Consider the following 15008-nt stretch of genomic DNA (forward strand, 5'->3'; position numbering starts at 1 on the left):
GGCCTGCGGAGTGAAGGGTCCCGGGTTCGATTCCGGTCAAGGGCACATGCCGGGGTTGGGGGCTCAATCCCTGGTAGGGGGCGTGCAGGAGGCAGCCGATCAATGATTCTCTCATCATTAATGTTTCTATCTCTCTGTCCCTCTCCCTTACTTCTCTGAAATCAATAAAATATATATATATTTTTAAAAAGCTACAGTTGAAATAATTGACCACTTATCCCCTTTCTCGATGCTTCCAAAGTTGATTTTTAAAAGAATACATGGAGAATGGCAGAAAGAAGGAACCATAGAAGGCTTTTTCTCTTTTTCTCTTTGTCATAGAACAGAGTACAGGACGATCGTTTGATTATGTCCTATTATCTACTCCACTTATTTTGGCTCCCGACAGGTAGTGCAATTTGGGAAAGAAAAGGCATCCCGGAGCTTAACAGAGGCCCAGCAGGAAACACAGAAGCCGCTCGTGCTGTGCCGTATAAGGATGCACGGGCCGCAGCTTGGGGCTGCAGGCACATTTCCAGCCCCTGCTTTGCTGAGCTGAGCAGAGCAGCAGAGAATTCACCGTGCCTCCAGCGGCCTCCATTGCCATCCCCCCTTCTTCCCATTACTTGCCCCATAAATCGACAGATTCTGTGTGCCGCACCCCCCACCATCACCCTCCCTAGCACCTCCTTCCACTGATGCACCTTCAGTTTTCCTGCTGCTACTCAGCAAAGCCCAATCAGAATACGTGATTGTGCCAGCTTCACGTTTTGACAGAAAGAGTACTTCACTGCATATAAGCCAGCAGCCCCTTTGCGGTTCTGCTTCCCCCAGTTCCCTCCTCCTGCTGCTCCATTCACCCTCATCTCTCATCCCCCCTGCCCTCTGCCCCTGGGCTGTTAGGGAAAATAAAGGCTCCGCCAAGCAGCACAATGGCTGGCACTCCAAGAAAGCCGGGCTCATCCCGCCGCTGCACACATTCCACTGGCCCTTTTGGCCAAACATGATGGAGACACCGAAGTGGGAGGGGATTTGGGGGTGCCGATAGGCAAGGACGGAAGGGATAGCAAGAGCAAATAGGGGGCTGTGATCATCACCCCCACCCTGGGCTCTGTCCAGCGCTGGGCCCAGCTCGGGGCCCTGAGCCCGGCCCTGAGCCCACACTCGTCCTTTCTCCGACCTGTTCTGTGGCCCAACAATTGCTCCCCAGCGTCTGCGGCAGGGGCCAGGGCGCTGACCCTGCAGGAATGCCGGGTCAGGGGAAGGCCTGGCACCCCAGGGAGGGCACAGCGGGGGCGGCGCTGGTTACTAAGGGCAGAGATGACGGGAGCTTTAAGGTGAGGGGCCAGATAACGGTCTTGAAAGGAGGCGCCCACCCGCTGCTCGGAGGCTGCTGGGTGGCAACACCGGGCAGTCCCCTGCTCGCCGGCCCCAGACCGCGTGCTCAGGCACAGACACACACGCATACACACACACTGTCACACACACACACACACACTGTCACATACACATATACATACACACATGCACCCCCGCCAGGGCGCGCGCGCGCACACACACACACACACACATACACACACAAACGCGCGCGCTGGTTACACGCACACACAGCACTGTCACCCTCAGTCACACGCGCGGATGCGTACACACACACACACACACACACACACACACACACCAGCCTGGCCAGGGGCCCAGGCTCGGATGCTGCCGGCACTGCCCAAGTCCCAGCATCCCCGCTGCGCTCCCGCGAAGGGCAGAGCAGAGAGCGCCCACCGGGCTTTTCTTTCTGATTCCAGGATGGGACGCGTCGGGGGTGCGGGGCTGCGGCTCCCCTCGACCTGCGGGCCCCGAAGCCCGAGTCGCGGGGCCTCCTCACCACCCCGTCCAACCCCCACCCATGGCGTGGGTCGGTCCGGACCAAGGTCGCCCCCGCGACTGCACCTGTGCGGGTCCTGGCAGAAGGAGGCGGTCCCCGGGCTCAGCGGGACACCTCCATCCACAGAACGGCCGGAGCGCAGTGCCGGGCAGCGGCGGGGCAGCAGCGGGGCAGCGGCGGCCGGGCGGCGGCGGCGGCGGCGGCGGCGGCGGCGGCGGCGGAGGCTGCGGCGAGCTCCCCTCCACCCGCCCTCGCCCCTCCCCGCGCTCGTGCCCGGCTCCGGGGGCGCGCCCGCGCTCGGGCCCCCGCCCACTGGCACGCGCGGACCCGTGCGTCATCGCCTTGTTAGCATTCAGAGCCTTCCTTGGAGCAGGTGGCGCCTTTATTAATATTTATGAGAAGGTGCCCCTGCCCCCCTAACGCCGGCCTTTCTGCTTCCCCCACGAAATATGCAGAAGCGCCAAGATGCGCGCGAGCCTTAACTCCCACTTGGAAATCTCACTGGCCTGACGCTGTAATTCTCTAAAGAAGCGAGGAGGTGGCTGAGTGGATGGACAGGCGGATGCCCGCAGACACACTCCAACGACTCCTGGACTTTAATAACTTGGTGTCTAAGGAACTAAGACAGCCTGGCCCGGTTTGATTCCCGGTCAGGGCACAGGCCCTGGTTGCGGGTTCGATCCCCAGGGTAGGGCATGCAAGAGGCAGCTGATCAATGACTGTCATCATTGATGTTTCTATCTCCCTCTCCCTTCCTCTCTGAAATCTATCTATCTATCTATCTACCTACCTACCTATCTATCTATATGAAATTAATATGCAACCTTAGAAGAATTAAATAAGATAATTCAACATATATTAATACCTCCTGTGTGCAATCCATGTAAAGCTTTGGCAGAGGATCTAGCATATAGTAAGTGCTCAGTAAGTGCTGCTTGTCTGTTGTTGGAGTTTCAGGAGTCCTGCTTAAGGCTGAGAGGTGAGCCATTCTCACCTCCTCACCTCTCTAATCAGAGTAAGTCTAATTTTATATTTAAACAGAGTTTCTAGAGCTTAAAAAATTTTCCTAACCAGTGACACTCCCGGTCGACAAAATGACAAGTGGTTTAGAGAAGATATAAAGTGTTTTCAACAAATTTCTATGACTGCTATGTGATAGTGAGGAAGACAGCGGGACTCTTGCCCCAAAGGTCAGCTAACTTAAAGCAGGGTTTCTCAAGCTCAGCACTGGTGATATTTGGGGCTGGGTGGTTATTGCTGGGCGCTGTCCTGTGTGTTGTATGAAGTTTAGCAGCATCCCCGCCCACTAGATGCCTCAGCACCGCCCCCTTCCCTGAGTTGTAACAACCAAAAATGTGTCCAGACTTCATCAAGTGAACCCTGAGGGGGGGAGAGGGGGGTTACAAAATCACCCCAGTTGAGAACCACTACCTTAGACTTAGGTCTTCAAGGGGCAAGTGAACATTCTGCTCGATGGAGCTTCATTTCATACAGAGGAAACCAACAGAGAAAAGCTTGGGTATGTACAAAGGCACACACACGCCTTCAAGTAAGAAAAAACTAAGGCTGGGTCACGGGTACAAACTGCTAGTTGTTGGGGATACAGGGCAAATCATTGCTCCTGGAATCACACCGCTATCGTTCTAGGGGCTTACTGTAGTTCCCGAGCTGAACTTATTTTAGTCCCTAATTTACTCAAATAGAATCAAAGATTCTTGGAGTCTATGAAGCATTTAACAATCATCTAGTAGTCCAACCACCCACCTGATTCAGAAACCAATATAACGTTACACACAGTTTCTCCTGAGACACCTCTAGTGATGGGAAACTTGACCTCATTGGGCTGCCCGGTCCTTTGTTCTGTTTTGCTTAATGGTTTTTAACCTAGAAATGACTTGCTGTGATTAGAAATTTGGTGGCAGCCTGATACGTATTGTACTCATCTTATTTGATCTTTCTTAGAAGGCTCCATCTTTTTCTAAATTTATCTTTATTGATGGAAGTATTAGAGACCTCCCCCCCCGCCCCTCCATTGGCCCTCTCTACTCCAGTTCCGCCCCCTCCCCAGGCCTTCACCTCAGGAAGGTTCCATCTTGAAGAAGCCTGTTTTCCATGACATTCTGGAAATGAGCTGCTGAATCTTTATTGAAAACCTATGTCAATCACAGCCCAGTCGATAAAGATGACATTCTGAGACTACTTGATGTTCCCATCACCGGTAGTTCTCAAACACCAACATGCAATTCAAGCCTATATTCACCTCCATCCTCGATCTCCGGGGTGGATTAAAATCCCCGATTTGTTTTCACAAGGGAAATGGGATATTCCCCATGATTCAAAATCTACTCACAGCCATCTAGCCTGCGGGTAATCGCTCCTTACCACAAAGCACATGCATTAAGGACAAGACCATATTGCTTTCACAAAGAATAAGCAGTATTGAAAAAATTGACAATAAATCAACCCCAGGAATAGAAATGAATTCCAAGGTAGTCATCTCTGTAAAATGCCAAAAATACAGGAACTTCTTGGCAAATAAAGATTAAGATCCCTCAAGATATTGGAAAACCCCATAAGGGTAAATGTGATGACAATTTTTTTCCTATAAAGAAGAGAACTGAGCCCTAACTGGTTTGGCTCAGTGGATAGAGCGTCGGCCTGTGGACTGAAGGGTCCCAGGTTTGATTCCAGTCAAGGGCATGTACCTTGGTTGTGGGCACATCCCCGGTAGGAGGTGTGCAGGAGGCAGCTGATCGATGTTTCTCTCTCATCGATGTTTCTAACTCTCTATCCCTCTCCCTTCCTCTCTGTAAAAAAAAAAAAATCAATAAAATATCTTTTTAAAAAATAATAAGAAGAGAATTGAGCCAGGCTGCACCCAGCTGGCATGGCTCAGTGGTTGAACCATCAACCTATGAACCAGGAGGTCACGGTTCGATTCCGGGTCAGGGCACATGCCCGGGTTGCGGGCTTGATTCAGCTGATTGATGGTTCTCTCTCATCATTGATGCTTCTAGCTCTCTCTCCCTCTTCCTTCCTCTGAAATAAATAAAAATATATTATAAAAAAGAGAAGAGAATTGAATATTTCAATAAAGGAGAACCACAAATTTTAATAAGAAAAATGAGGTCCCCAGGGTGGGGGAAGCTTTTAGATCTACAGTGCCCCCTTCTCCCCCCGCCCCCCTCAAAAGCTGTTATTCTTCTTTTCTATGGCTACTGGTGGTTTATCAGCACAGATCAGTGGGTGCGGACTGAAGGGTCCTGGGTTCGATTCTGATCAAGGGCACATGCCCAGGTTGTGGGCTCGATCCCCAGTAGGGGGCACACAGGAGGGAGCCAATCAATGATTCTCTCTCTCTCTCCCTTTCCCTTCCTCTGTGAAATCAATAAAAATATATTAAAAAATAAAAATAAATAAAATACAGAGACCAAATGATAGTCTGCAAAATTCTTGGCCTGGACTGGCTTGGTGACTGGGTTTTGGAGAGCTATAAAAGGAAAAACTCATTGTTAGATATTGATCCAACACCTAGAATGTGTGGGAAATTGATGAGAAACACATACAGCAGTAAGATATAGAACAAGTGTAAAACCAGAAGCTTTGACAGGCTTGGCAATGTATGATCATTCAAAACCTGCTGATTTTGTAGATTTGCATAGTCAAATAAATACAGATTTCCCCCCCCCAGCTTAGGAATTTGTTCATTGGGTGTAATGATGAGCATGAACAAAATGCAAATGTATAAATCAAAGGAAGCTTCTCATTGCCTATTAGAAAAGGTTACCCCGAAGTCTGATAATAGCAACTCTTTACAACTAAAGGAAGTAAATAGGAACTATTCTTAAATCCTTTTGTAAACCTTGTTTAGAACAGAAAAATATTTTACTCATTTTAAGTAATATGCTCTATATTATTTGCAAGATCTAAGAGAAATCCCCAGCTAGTGTCTTACAGAACCGTAAAACAACGATGGCTGGTCTGATTATCGAGGCCACATTGAAGGAGAGGAAACTACAGCGAAGGGGGGAGATGGGAAGGGCATATGGTGTCCGTAAATCGGAAAAACCTCTGTAGGCTGGGAGTCAGGGGTTTAGGATTTCAATGTCCACTTCCCCATTAGCCAGCTTCATGGCTTAGAGAAAATTGCTTAGTTTTTCTGAACTTCAATTTCTTCATCTAAACTATAAAGGGCTTCAAATAAAATCCTTCCTTGCTCTTAAATTTAATGGAATTACACTCCACATTTTCTTCCAAAAACCAATCACAATATTTGTTTAAATTGACCCCAAAATCACTGATGGACCTTGAAGTATCTATAATAATAAAAGCTAATATGCAAATCAACCGGACGACTGAACAGCAGAATGACCATCTGGACGACCTTCCAGACGATCTTCCGGACAACCACGCTATGGCACGCACTGGCACCAGGCCAGCCGAGGCGGGTGCACAGAACGTTAACTAATATTACTGTTGACTAAGCCTTTAAAAATCTCCTTTGATTTTCACAGTGCCGCTCTAGAATAGCTATGATTACCCTCTGTCTTGAGGGAAAGGAAATGGACTTGGAGACAGAGTCGCTGAGGTGGAGACCAGGGTTCCAACTCAGGGCCATCTGATTCCAAAGCCCAGAATAGCCCCGGCTCACGCCCTGTCCACAGAGAAACCCATGACGACGAGGATTCTGAGTAAGCCCAGAGAAAGGACTGGCAGGGCTGCCAACGGCCCTGCCACCACTCCTTCCTCTTCATCAGTCCTTTCTCCCCAATGGACCGCGTTTGTTTCTGTGTTGACTACATTCCCAGCCTTCCTGAGCCTTACTGCACAGGTTCCTTTCTTGCTTTAGCTGTTGCTTGAAAATGTCCTCATCCCTACGCGTCTTCAACGACAGGTGCTTGGATTCTCAGAGCCCAACGAAAGCTCCGTGTGCTGTTTTGCCGGCAATCAAAACTTAATGCCAGGATTTGCTCTCGTGCGGTGAGATGTGTCTCCCAGGCCCTGTTCCTTTCCCGGTGCTGCTGAGCCACATGGTAGAACATAAAGGCACCAATAGGTCTACGCCTTGGTACCCGGTTTGGCTGATAGGCCTGCCCCAGTCCCCTCCTGAACTGGATTTTGGGGTGAGGCCTGAACTCCTCAGGGGCTTCTTAGGACCATCCAGAGAGCGGGGCATCTTTTCCTCCTCGTTTTTCTCTCCTCAGCAGGAGGGAAGGCTGCTCACCCCTCCCTTTTTCTACAGAACTGCCTCCCTCCACTTCCATCCTTTCCCCTACTGCTGCCTTTCACGGGAAGCTGCCAGGTTGCCATGCCAATAAGGTTCCCATGGTTACTAGGAAGAGCTGCTGCATTCCAACAGGCAGGGCTTACCCACAGGAGGAGAAAAGGAGACCAATATTGCCCCAGGGCAAAAAGGGACGGAGGGGGTGTCTCAGCCCCAGGAATGTTGGAGAACAGATCTTGTTTATCTTGGTGTCTCTAGGCTGGATCTTGGACCAAATCTCGCTGCCTCCACTCAAGTTCTCTAGTCCCTAAACCGGGAGAGAGGCGCCTGGCACTAGTTCAAATCCATTGTTTTGCCTGGTGTGGAGTCCAATAGGCACCACATTGTGAGGATCCTGTTAATATGTAAATACACTGATACATCTGGGCTCTTTGTCCAGCTAGAAAAATGGCAAAATGCAAAACATGCTCTGCTGCCTCCTCCATTGGATAGCTTGTCTGAGAAACTGCTTTTCTCCTTATGGTGTTCCCCCCGGACTGACGAGTCTAAGCCACATCACTCTTTAAAGAAAACACACAGAGTTTGTTTTCTCTCAAATATAAAGACATGTATTTTCATGTAAAATTCAGAAGTAAAGAAAAAATTTTTAGTCGTTCACAATTCCAAAATCAAAATACTTATTTTTTAATCCTCACCCGAAGATATTTTTCCACTGATTTCCAGAGAGAGTGGAAGAGAGAGGGAAAGACAGAGAGAAACATCGATATGGGAGGAATCTGCAACAGAGGTCTGTGCCCTTGACCGGAATTTGAACCTGGAACCCTTCAGTCCGCAGGCTGATGCTCTATCCACTGAGCCAAACTGGCTAGGGCTATTTTTTTCTTTTTAAAATACAGTTTTTGTTACTGGTTTGTCTCAGATAAACACACTTTACTTTGTACGGATTTTGCTATAATGACTATTTTTTCTCTCTCTGTTTCTATCAATTGTCAAATAAAAAAAGGGCAATTTACCAGCCGGTGTGGCTCAGTGGTTGAACATGAACCAGGAGGTCAGGGTTCAATTCCGGGTCAGGGCACATGCTTGGGTTGTGGGCTGGATCCCCAGTGTGGGGTGTGCAGGAGGCAGCCAATCAATGATTCTCTCTCATCATTGATGTTTCTAGCTCTCTCTTCGTCTCCCTTCCTCCCTGAAATCAATAATAAAAAGATATTTAAAAAATATAGTTACCTTCTCTGCCTGGAAGCAGAGCATCAACTTCTCTTTGAGGAACGTGCTCCTTCCCAACTACGAGGGGAGAAAAGTGATTCTTATCCTCAAAGATGGGGAGTGGATACCAAGATGAATTTGCATAAACAGACCTTACTAATGTAGTCCTTATATTCCATAAGTCCCCCATGTACTGTTTAGTCAATTCCCCACGAGTGATTATCCACTGAAGCTCAAACTCTCTTTCCCTTGTTAAAAGGACATATAAGCCCCCAGAGCTAAATGCTACTTTAAGTTTTACTTCTTTTTTTTTTCTTGTGAATTTCTGTGCACATAAATGTTCATAAAAATTATGTGTTTTTTTATCCTGTTAATCTCTCTTTTGTCAGTTTAATCATAGGCTCCAGGTACTGGATTTAAGAGAGTGAAGGAAAAGTGTTTCCTCCCTGATATATCCATGTTCATAGCAGCATAATTTACAATAGACAAGAGATGGAACAACCCAAATGTCCATCGGTGGATGAATGGATAAAAAAAATGTGATATAACGATACAATGGAATACTATCGAGCCTTTAAAAGGAAGGAAATTCTGACACATGCTATAACATGGATGAAACTTGAAGACACTACGCTAGGGGAAATAAACAAGTCACAAAAAGACAAATACTACATGATTCCACTTACAGGAGGTATCCAGAGTAAATTCACAGAAACGGAAAGTGAAATAGTGGTTGCCAGGGGTTGGAGGGAGGAGGAAATGGGGAGTTGTTATTTAATGAGGACAGACTTTAATTACAAGGTGGAAAAGTTCTGGAGATTGGTTGCATAACAATATGAATATACTTAATACTATTGAACTATATTCTTAAAAATGGCTGAGACAGTAAATATTATGTGGTGTAGTGTGTTTTTTTTTAGCTTTTGTTCTTTTAATAGATTGATTTTTTAGAGACAGAGATGAACGGAGAAAGAGATATGTTCCATTTATTTATGCATTCATTGGTTGTTCCTTGTATATGCCCGGACTGGGAATCGAACCTACAATCTTGGTATATTGGGACGATGCTCTAGCAACTGAACAACCCAGTCAGGGTTATATTATATGCATTTTACTACAACTTAAAAAACTCAGCCCTAACTGGTTTGGCTCAGTGGATAGAGCGTTGGCCTGCGGACTCAAGGGTCCCAGGTTCAATTCCGGTCAAAGGCATGTACCTTGGTTGCAGGCACGTCCCCAGTGGGGGGTGTACAGGAGGCAACTGATCGATGTTTCTCTCTCATCGATGTTTCTAAATCTCTATTCCTCTCCCTTCCTCTCTGTAAAAAAAAAACACCAATCCAATAAAATATATTTAAAACAAACAAACAAACATAGAGTTACCAAATTATATCTATAACATCATATGACCCAAACATAGAGCTACTAAATTATATATAAAAAACATATGATAGGAATGTTCATATCAGTGTTATTCATAATAGCCAAAAACTAAAAACAGAGCCGCGGAGACCCCACCATCTTGAGTGGCTGCTTTTTGGAAACGTATACTGTACACCCAAAGACCCGGCATCCAGAGATCGGCTGCTAACCTGGAGACACTGGATCTGGGACAGCGCGACTACGTGGAGTCCTGCTTCTCTCAGAAAGCAGATCCAAGCAACAGCAGCCTCATGATCACCACACCCACTATCTGAGGAACAGCAGCTGTACGAGAAGCCTCCCCCCACCAGCCAGAAGAGCCACTACAGCTGTGAACAGCACCCACCAGAGGAGCTGCTGCCAACTGAGGAGCAGCTACTACTGCCACCGCCTGAGGAGCAACCACAGCCCAAGGAGCCACTGCCACCCAGGGAGCAGGCACTGAATGACTCAACATCTAGATATGTCAGTGAGATCAAACATGGGTAGGCAAAGAAACCCCCAAAGGAAAGGAGGACTCGCCAGAAAAGCAGTGATACAGAGGCATGCAACATGACAGAAAAAGAATTCAGAATAAGGGTCCTAGAGTGCATAAACCGGATGGAAGGAAAAATCAACAACTTGTGCAAGAAGCAAGAAGAAACAGATGAAAATATCAATAACATATGCAAGACCCAAGAAGAAATGAAGAGTGATATAGCTTTAATAAAAAACACCACTGAAAGCATCAACAGTAGACTAGGAGAAGCGGAGGACCGAATTAGTGAATTAGAAGACAAGGAAGCAAAACACACCCAAACTGTACTGCAATTGGAGAAAAAAATTAAAAGACAGGAGGAGAGCCTAAGGGATCTTTGGGACAACATGAAATGAAACAACATACGAATAATAGGGGTGCCAGAACAACAGAAAGAGAAACAAGGATTAGAAAACCTATTCGAAGAAATAATATCAGAAAACTTCCCTGAGGTGGGGAAGAAAAAAGTCACACAAGCACAGAGAGTCCCAAACAAGGTGAACCCCAAAAGACCCACACCAAGACACATCATAATTACTATGGCAAATGTTCAGGACAAAGAGAGAATCTTACAGGCTGTAAGAGAGAGACGGAAAGTTACATACAACGGACCTCCCATTAGATTATCAAATGATTTCTCAACAGAAACACATCAGGCCAGAAAAGAATGGACGGAAATTTACAAAGTGATGCAAAGCAAAGGACTGAATCCAAGAATACTCTATCCAGCAAGGCTATCATTCAAAATTGAAGGGGAAATAAGAAGCTTCACAGACAAAAAAAAGGCTAAGGGAGTTTATCACCACCAAGCCAGCAATGCAAGAAATGCTAAAGGGACTGGTGTAAAAAGAAGAAATAAAAAGCTCAGAAAGAAAACAGCCACACACACACAAAAGAAATGGCTACAAACAAGTACCATTCAATAATAACTTTAAACGTAAATGGACTAAATGCTCCAACCAAAAGATATCGAGTGGCTGAATGGATAAAAAAACATGACCCATACATTTGCTGTCTACAAGAGACCCACCTCATTAGAAGGGACTCACACAGACTGAAAGTGAAGGGGTGGAAAAATATCTTCCAGGCAAATGGAAAGGAATACTTATATCAGACAAAATAGACCTCAAAGTGAAGGCCATAACAAGAGATAAGGAAGGCCACTTCATAATACTAAAGGGATCAATACAACAAGAAGATATAACCCTGGTAAACATATATGCACTCAATGCAGGAGCACCCAAATACATTAAAAAAAACTCCTGGAAGATATCAAAGGAGAGATCGACAACAAAACAATCATAGTAGGGGACTTTAATACACCACTGACATCACTGGATAAATCCTCTAGACAAACAATCAGCAAAGAAACAGCAATCCTAAATGACTCACTAGATCAGATGGACTTAATTGACATCTTCAGAACACTTCACCCCAAAGCCACGGAATATACATTCCACTCAAGTGCTCATGGGACAGATTCAAAAATAGACCACATATTGGGTCACAAACAAAGTCTCCCCAAATTCAAGAAGATTTAAATCATACCAAGCATCATCTCAGACCACGATGGCATAATATTAGAAATAAACTACAATAAAAACAACCCAAAATACTCAAACACTTGGAAGCTAAATAGCATGTTATTAAACATTGATTGGGTTACCAATGAGATCAAAGAAGAAATTAAAAGCATCCTGGAAACTAATGACAAACAACAATCCAAAACCTATGGGACGCAATGAAAGGAGTCCTGAGAGGGAAGTTTATAGCTCTACAGGCCTATCTCAAAAAACAAGAAAAAAAAATGGTAGTAAATCATCTAACTCTACTACTCAAAGAATTAAAAGAGAGCAACAAGAAAACCCCAAAGTGAGCAGAAGGAAGGAGATAATAAAGATTAGAGGAGAAATAAATGACATAGAACCAAAAAAACAATACAGAAAATCAATGAAACCAAGAGCTGGTTCTTTGAAAGGATAAACAAGATTGACAAACCTCTAGCCAGGCTCACCAAGAAGCAAAGAGAGAGGACCCAAATAAACAAAATCAGAAACGATAGAGGCGAAATAACAACAGACCCCACAGAAATACAAATGATTGTAAAAAAATACTATGGCCGAAACCGGTTTGGCTCAGTGGATAGAACGTCGGCCTGCGGACTGAAAGGTCCCAGGTTCGATTCTGGTCAAGGGCATGTACCTGGGTTGCGGGCACATCCCCAGTAGGAGATGTGCAGGAGGCAGCTGATCGATGTTTCTCTCTCATCGATGTTTCTAACTCTCTATCTCTCTCCCTTCCTCTCTGTAAAAAAAATCAATAACATATTTTTTAAAAAATACTATGGACAGCTCTACTCCAACAAACTAGACAACCTGGAGGAAATGGACAAATTCCTAGAAAAATACAACATTCCAAAACTCAATCAGGAAGAATCTAAAAATCTCAATAGGCCAATAACTATGGAAGAAATTGAAGCAGCCATCAAAAAACTTCCAGCAAACAAAAGCCCAGGACCAGATGGCTTCACAGGGGAGTTTTACCAAACATTCAAGGAAGAACTAAAACCTATCCTCCTCAGACTACTACAAAAAATTCAAGAGGAAGGAACACTTCCAAGCTCATTCTATGAAGCCAGCATCACCCTAATACCAAAACCAGGTAAAGACAACACAATGAAAGAGAATTACAGGCCAATATCCCTCATGAACATAGATGCCAAAATCCTCAACAAAATCTTAGCAAGTCGGATCCAGCAGTACATCAGAAAGATCATACACCACGACCAAGTAGGATTTATCCCAGGGATGCAAGGATGGTACAATATTCGCAAATCAATAAACATGATACATCACATAAATAAATTGAAAGAAAAAAACCACATGGTCATATCAATTGATGCAGAAAAAGCATTCGACAAAATCCAACACCCATTTTTGATAAAAACTCTCAGCAAGGTGGGAGTAGAAGGATCATACCTCAACATAATAAAAGCCATATATGACAGGCCCACAGCCAACATCATACTCAATGGACAAAAACTAACACCATTTCCCCTAAGAACAGGAACAAGACAGGGATGCCCACTCTCACCACTCCTGTTCAACATAGTACTGGAAATATTAGCCATTGCAATTAGACAAAAAGAAGAAATAAAAGGAAAAGAGGAAGTAAAACTGTCCTTATTTGCAGACGACATATAATACATACAAAACCCTAAAGACTCCATCAAAAAACTACTAGACTTAATACATGAATTTGGCAATGTAGCAGGATACAAAATTAACCCCAAGAAATCTATGGTATTTCTATACACCAATAGTGAACTTTCAGAGAGATTAAAAAAACAATCCCATTTACCATCGCACCAAAAAAATTAAGCTACCTAGGAATAAACTTAACTAATGAGGTAAAAGACCTCTCTACTCAGAAAACTACAGGACACTGTAAAAAGAGATAGAGGAAGACATAAACAGATGGAAGAACATACCGTGTTCATGAATTGGTAGAATCAACATCATTAAAATGTCCATACTACCCAAAACAATCTATAAATTCAACGCACTTCCCATTAAAATACCAGTGGCATACTTCACAGATCTAGTACAAACTCTCCAAAAATTTATCTGGAATAAAAAAAGACCCCGAATAGCTGCAGCAATCCTGAGAAAGAACAAAGTAGGTGGGATCTCAATACCAGATATCAAGCTGTATTACAAAGCCACTGTTCTCAAAACTGCCTGGTACTGGCACAAGAACAGGCATATCAATGGAATAGAATAGAGAGCCCAGAAATCAGCCCGAACCAATATGCTCAATTAATATTTGACAAAGGAGGCAAGAACATACAATGGAGCCAAGATAGCCTCTTCAATAAATGGTGTTGGGAAAATTGGACAGATATATGCAAGAAAATGAAACTAGACCACCAACTTACACCAAACACAAAAATAAACTCAAAATGGATAAAGGACTTAAATGTACGACGGGAAACCATAAAAATTCTAGAAGGATTCCAAGGCAACAAAATCTCAGACATATGCTGAAGCAATTTCTTCACTGATACAGCTCCTAGGGCACTTGAAACTAAAGAGAAAATGAACAAATGGGACTACATCAAAATAAAAAGCTTCTGCACAGCCAAAGAAACCATCAACAAAACAACAAGAAAACCCACTACGTGGGAAAACATATTTGCCAACGTCATATCTGATAAGGGCCTAATCTCCAAAATTTATAGGGAACTCATACAACTTAACAAAAGGAAGATAAACAATCCAATCAAAAAATGGGCAAAGGATCTAAATAGAAACCTTTCAAAAGAGGACATTCAGAAAGCCAAGAGACATATGAAAACATGCTCAAAGTCACTAATCATCCGAGAGATGCAAATCAAAACAACAATGAGGTACCATCTCACACCTGTCAGACTGGCTATCATCAACAAATCAACAAATGACAAGTACTGGAGAGGATGTGGAGAAAAAGGAACACTTGTGCACTGCTGGTGATGCAGACTGGTGCAGCCACTATGGAAGACAGTATGGAGTTTCCTCAAAAAATTAAAAATGGAACTCCCATTTGACCCTGTGATCCCACTTCTGGGAATATATCCCAAGAAACCAGAAACACCAATCAGAAAGGATATATGCACCCATATGTTCATAGCAGCACAATTCACCATAGCTAAGATCTGGAAACAGCCTAAGTGCCCATCAGTAGATGAATGGATTAGAAAACTGTGGTACATCTACACGATGGAATACTATGCTGCTGTA

General features: G+C 44.5%; 1 protein-coding gene across 2 annotated transcripts in view; it reads right to left on the bottom strand.

Annotated features, from left to right (window-relative positions):
• Positions 1–15008, bottom strand: part of FEZ1 (fasciculation and elongation protein zeta 1) — a 74553-nt gene that overhangs the window by 41245 nt on the left and 18300 nt on the right. Inside the window, exon 1 of one of the 2 annotated variants that reach the window (XM_070400248.1) lies at positions 1924–2076. The exons of the other annotated variant lie outside the window; for it this stretch is intronic. The gene's annotated coding sequence lies outside the window, so the exon portion shown is untranslated. Of the gene's footprint in view, positions 1–1923; positions 2077–15008 lie in introns of those variants that run through there. 2 annotated transcript variants of the gene reach the window in all.

Source organism: Myotis yumanensis, unplaced genomic scaffold (assembly GCF_028538775.1).
Source record: "Myotis yumanensis isolate MYYU_CA2020_CCGP unplaced genomic scaffold, mMyoYum1.0.hap1 SCAF_19, whole genome shotgun sequence".
NCBI lineage: Eukaryota > Metazoa > Chordata > Mammalia > Chiroptera > Vespertilionidae > Myotis > Myotis yumanensis.